Raw genomic sequence first — 6,061 nt, forward strand, 5'->3', positions numbered from 1 at the left:
TGCGCTGGTTTGGTCTGCCGGCTTCCGTAGCGTCGTGAACGCGCATGTCTAAATACGGCCGAGGCGGTGAGGAAGTGGAGGCAAGTTTGTGCGACAATGGAGGGACATGAGGGCCAAAAAGAGCGGAGATCCAGGTGGGAAAAGGGTCCCAGCGGTCAGACAAACAGAACAAGCCGGTAAGGAACCAAACAGGAAATACGGATAGAGTAGAGCGGATGGAGATCTGACCAATCAGAGGCCTCCTCTCTGCGGAACTGTCTGCAATTTTTTACACCTTGTTTCTGAGCATAAATCAGCGTTTATTCCTTTCTTAACTCGTCTGGTGAAACGAGGGCTGCAGTTAACGATCATTTAGAAAATCAATTCATCTGCTGATTATTTTTTCAATTAATTGATTAATAATCAGATAGCAAAAGTTCCTCAAAGAAGATTTTTTATGAAATTAAACCAAGTAAAACTGAAACTTTTCCGCTTAAGGAGTCCTGCATAGAGTATATTGGCAGATTTTTTTTTTTTAATCTTAAATGCAAAATATTTACTCTGAGTCTGTCTGTCAGATAAAGGCGTGTTTTAGAGTCTCTATACTCAAGTTAACGATGAACCCATTACTAAATTAGTTCAATAACTGATCAATCTGATTTCTCTGATTGGTTGTTTCAGCGATAGGTCAAACGTTTTTACTCCACACACTTTTTTTCGTAACCATTTTTTTTTAAACCAAAGCTTGGCTTTCTGCTGGTGTGAAACTTCACAACTAGCTGTAGGTAAAAAAATATAAAATATCAATTTATTCTCCCAAATATCGCAATATTTCCATATTTAATATATTATTTTTAGGATTTCTAGTGGATTATAAATACTAATATTAAAACATTTCGTTGTTATCGATACAAAATAAAATACAAGAATCGAGATATTTCATTTGACGATATTTGAACGAATTGCAAAAACTAATATTGAGATTTTTCAGGAGACAATCTTGGTTTCGATTCATATTTAAATTGGAATCGATTTTCGATTGAACTGGGAAAACAAACGACGAAGAATTTAAGGCATGATAAAAAATAAATACTTGGAAAAACTGACCCTTTTTAAATATCCAACCTTTAGTTTAAAAAATAAGCCAGAAAACTAAAATTAATTCCACCATATTGTTTAAAATTGATCAATTCTCTGTTGGAACAAACAGTAGATAAATATGAATAAATTATTCTGACAATTTAGATATTTTTTATCCTTTCAAACATAAATAATCTTAATTTATCATCATGAAGATGGATTAAAAAATGTTTCTTTAGTGGGAAATTTATCAGGATGACGATATCGGACGAACCACCAGAGATTATCGACACCTGAGTGAAACGCCGATGTTTGTTTAAATAAAAACTGGAATAATTATGAGAAATAAAAAATAAAAAAACTCTTTTAACTTTAGTTGAATTTTCCTGTAATGTGCTAAAAAATAAAAAATCCATCTTCAGTTCTTCGATGATTCGAAGAACGATATTTTCATCACAGGATAAAAACACGAGAAGTAGATTTTCCGTTCCTGTTATTTTCAGATTCCAGATCCGTATCGCGATGCTGCACACTGCTGGCCAGCTGGCTGAAAGAGGGCTGTTTACACCAGTGGACAGATAAGAATATAATGCATAAAAATGAAGGATTTGTTATTCTTTTTTTTTCAGAAGCAGATGAAATAACAAGCTATTTTACTATTTGACTATTTTAAATAAAAAAATAAAATAAAACAACCATTAATTTTATTTTATTTTTTTGTACTTTTATCCTGTGGCTTTTTTTTTTCCTTCGATTAAATTGTTTGAGGTTTAGTTGGAGGAACAGAAAACTACACCTGGGTTAATAATGAATTTATATCAGTTTGTTAGATTTAAACATTTGAACATGAAGGAAATAATGGAGGCTTTAATGCTGCGGTTGTTCAGGAAGGAGCGGCGTTCTGATGCCGGCGCAGCGTTCTGATGCCACCGCAGCGTTCTGATGCCGGCGCAGCGTTCCAGTGACTCAAACATCCAGCCTGGCAGCATTCTTCAGTCAGAGCAGCAGAGCTGCGACGCTCCGATCTAATCCACTTCCTCCCCAGGAAATGGAGAAGGCGGATTTCTGCCCACACTGCAATTTCCTCCCTCATTCTTTTTCTTTCTGTCTTTTTTCTTTCCCCCCCCCCCCTCCCTCTCATCTTCTATCTTTTCTGCTTCCCCTCCACCCTGAACTGCCCTCAGGATCCTCGCTCGCTCAGAGCTTCTTGCTTTGTGTTGTTTACAGAGAAAAGCAGAGAAAGGACGAGCAGAGGTGTTCTGGATCAGCTGAGAAGGAGACAAACCGCCTTCTGTTTGAGCGAGGAGCCTCCAGGCCAACTAAGGCGGCTCATTTTGCAAACAAAGCAGGACTTCCAACAGTCTGCGGACCCGTCGGCTCGAACCGGCAGGAAGCCCGACGCGGACCTGTTGAGCGTTCTTCCTTTTTCTGCAACAATGCAAAAGAGGAAGTGCGCGGAGGGAGTTTCCTGCTCGACTCATCCAGCTTCAGCCGGTCCAACGCCCCGCAGAAAGCCCTGAACTTCACACTCTTTAGAAGAAAACAGACCAAACGGGTTAAACATTGACAGGTGCGCGGATGGAGCGGCTCTGGTTACTCTTTGAACGGTTAGATTATCTGCTGGCCGCCCTCCAGCCTCGCCTCCCCTTTGATTGGGTCAGACACCAATGACCCACATGCAGCCAAACCAGGCTGAAAGACAAGACCGCTGCAGCTGCAGGCTCAGCCAGGTTAGGGAGACAGCTTTAATGAAACCATTAAAAAACAGGTTAAATACTTCAGTTGGTATTTATGGCTTCCACTCCCATCTAGGTGTTCATAACCAGAATCATTAAAACCTTTAATCCATCAAACTCTCTGCTTCACCATTAATCTGACAGCCTCCTCCAGAACATAAGACCATGAAAAATATTATTTCATATTGTTTTTTTTTGAGTCTGGGGCTAGTATTTGATAAGACAGACTGCAAAAAGTAATGAAGAGTAGCACAAAAATGAGAAATCTCCTGTCCAGGGGTGATGCTGATAAACTAGTCCATGCATTTGTTACTTCAAGGCTGGACTATTGTAATTCTTTACTATCAGGAAGTCCACAAACTGTAGTTAAAAGCCTTCAGCTGATCCAAAATGCTGCAGCCAGAGTTCTGATGAAAATAAAAAAGAGAGATCATATCTCTCCTATCCTGGCTTCTCTTGGGAATGGGAGGCAGATCTTTTAGTTATCAGGCTCCTCTCCTGTGGAACCAACTACCAGTTTTAGTCCGTGAGGCAGACACCCTGTCTACTTTTAAGGCTAGGCTTAAAACTTTCCTTTTTGATAAAGCTTCTAGTTAGAGTGGCTCAGGTTATCCTGAGCTATCTCTATAGTTCTGCTGCTATAGGCTTAGACTGCTGGAGGACATAGGGACCCCTTTTTCATCATTCTGCTTCATTCTATCTCTATTCTCCCACTCTGCAGAATCTGTTAGTTCAATCTCTAACGTTCTGCTCTCTCTGCTTTTTCTCATAGTAGCTTCATCTGGTCTGTTCCTGTTTGGCTGTGACTCCATCCTGGAGAGAAATATCAGCTGTGCTGCTGCCATCAACACCTTTGTTTCTAGATGTTGGAGCTTGGCCTGTTTTCCAGTGTAGTCCTGTTTCTCTGACTGTGACTAACTGGATGTGCTCTCTTCATCCTCTGACATGGGAGCTGGCTCAGAGCTTGTCTGCCTGGCTGTGTGTTTCCTGGACGGGGCCGCCTGTGGAGCTGGTTGACAGTTGCCTTTTGTATCTATGCTTCTTTTTCTATGTCTGCTTCTGTCTCCTTGAACCCCAGTGGGCCTCAGCAGATGGCCGCTCACACTGAGCCTGGTTCTGCTGGAGGTTTCTTCCTGTTCAAGGGGAGTTTTTCCTCTCCACTGTCGCTACAAGCATGCTTAGTGTGAGGGATTGCTGAAGAGTCAATGAGTCGATGCAATCAGCTGGTTTTCCTTAGATAGAAAACTTTGAATCAATCTGACTGGATGATCTGGTTGAACTGGAAAGTGACCTGAGATGACATGATGTGAATTGGAGCTATAGAAATAAACTGAATAGAACTTATCTCACAAAGCAAATTTGGAAATGTTAATTCAACTCTTATAGAGTTAAGTTCAACACTTTTAAAGTGTTAATATTGTTCAACACTAGATAGAGCTAAAATAACAGTTAACATTGTGAGAGAGTTGGAACAACAGACTAAATAGTTTAAATTCAACATTTATCACAGTTTAGCCCGTTAACACTACTGTGTCCAAAGTTTACACCACTGACCAGAGTTAACACTTAACAGTAGATATGCACGATATTGGGATTTTGGCCGATATCCGATATGCCGATATTTTAAAACTCATGTAGCCGATAACCGATATCGATACCGATGTTAAAGCTGGACAAAAATAAGTAGTCATTGAAAATAGCAGTTTTGTTATCCATTTCTGACACTTTGAAAAATAATATACTCAAATATATTTTCATATGCTGATATCAAATAGATTTTTAAAAACGCGGTATCGATCTATTTTACTTTCAAAATCTGGTGAAATTTCATCGTTCTGTTACAAACTCTCGTGATATTTTGCAAATTCTTGTGAGATTTTGTTAGTAAAATAGATCGATACCGCGTCAATATATCAACATATAAAAATATGGCAACATTTGGTGAATTTTCGGGGGATTTCGTAGCATAACGATGACATATAGCAATATTTCATTAGTAACAGAGATTGATATGGTGTTTTTAAATGGCAATATATCAGCATATGAAGATATTTTTGGTTTTTAAGTCTGTAAAAAAGAAGTTTTTGAGGAAGAAGAAGAAGTAGTATTTTTTATTTATTTATTTTTTAGACTTTATAAACTCAGAAGCTGATCAAATATCGGGTTAAATATCGGTGGGGTGGCCGATGTCCGATATTCAGTTTTAAGGCCGATACCGATAGGGGGCCCATTATATGCATCCCTACTTAACAGGACAAATATAGCAGAGTATCATCAGCATAACTGATAAATTCACTTCATGCTTCTGATATATTGTAGCCACAGCTGCTCTGGGGCACGCTAACAGAAGCAAAGCTGCTGTAAACGGGCGCTCTGAACACCATCAGCTCCTCTCTGATCAGATCAGGTCTCTTGCCCAAGGGCACAACAAATGAGCTTGGATTAGAACCTGCAACACCCTCCGGTTGCAGGACGAACTTCTGCATCCTACGCCGCTAATGATGATGATGATGTTTTTTAGACGTAAGAATTCACAGAAAAGTTGGCGTTCTAATTCTACACTTAACCGCGTTTCCATCCAAGCACGACGCAAATTTTGAGAAACTTTTTAAAAAATCGAACAAATGAAAATGCGACTTATGGACATTTCCATCCACTGGAGAGAATTAATTAAGCCATCCAAAGCAATATGACGACACACCTGGCTGTGAGCTAGCTAGCTAGCATGGGCTACAGATCGGCGATGGACCGGAGTTTTAACAAAATGCGTTGTAATGGGGAAGGTTTTACTGACAGCTAACATTAGCGATGGCTAACAGCGAAGTGTGATGCGATGCCAGCAGCAGCAGAAACGCGTCATCGGTCATGTCAGGTAAATATCCGGGACGTCGGAGCTTATTCAAAAAATTCAGACTAAATTTGGTATATTTAAAAAAAAAAATACAATAAAAAGGTTGTCAGAGTTGCTTATATTCAACTGAGTGGATTAAACAGCAACTCTAAAAGAACTAAAGAATCCGAGCAAAGAAGTGTTGAATTAGCGCCGTATTTTAAACACACAACAAACAAACATTAGATTTTTCTTTGCAGCGGCTGTGGAGCGAAATCTAACTGAAAAATATGGAAAAAAACTGAATCCTGTCCCCAAACGTCTGCTGATGCCTTTCCACTCACACCGCTACTGTTTTAACCGCAGTTTCTCAAACTGACGGATTATTTTTGTACAAAACAACAATCAAGGACATCAGTGTGTGTGTGTGTGTGTG

General features: G+C 39.6%; 1 protein-coding gene across 1 annotated transcript in view; it reads right to left on the bottom strand.

Moving 5' to 3' along the window:
• etv6 (ets variant 6) overlaps positions 1–2,631 on the bottom strand; it is a 37,019-nt gene extending 34,388 nt beyond the window's left edge. Inside the window, exon 1 of the mRNA XM_015392604.1 lies at positions 2,628–2,631. The gene's annotated coding sequence lies outside the window, so the exon portion shown is untranslated. The remainder of the gene's footprint in view (positions 1–2,627) is intronic.
• Between the last annotated feature and the right edge of the window lie 3,430 nt (positions 2,632–6,061).

Source organism: Cyprinodon variegatus, unplaced genomic scaffold (genome assembly GCF_000732505.1).
Source record: "Cyprinodon variegatus isolate N-32 unplaced genomic scaffold, C_variegatus-1.0 Scaffold598, whole genome shotgun sequence".
Classification (NCBI taxonomy): domain Eukaryota; kingdom Metazoa; phylum Chordata; class Actinopteri; order Cyprinodontiformes; family Cyprinodontidae; genus Cyprinodon; species Cyprinodon variegatus.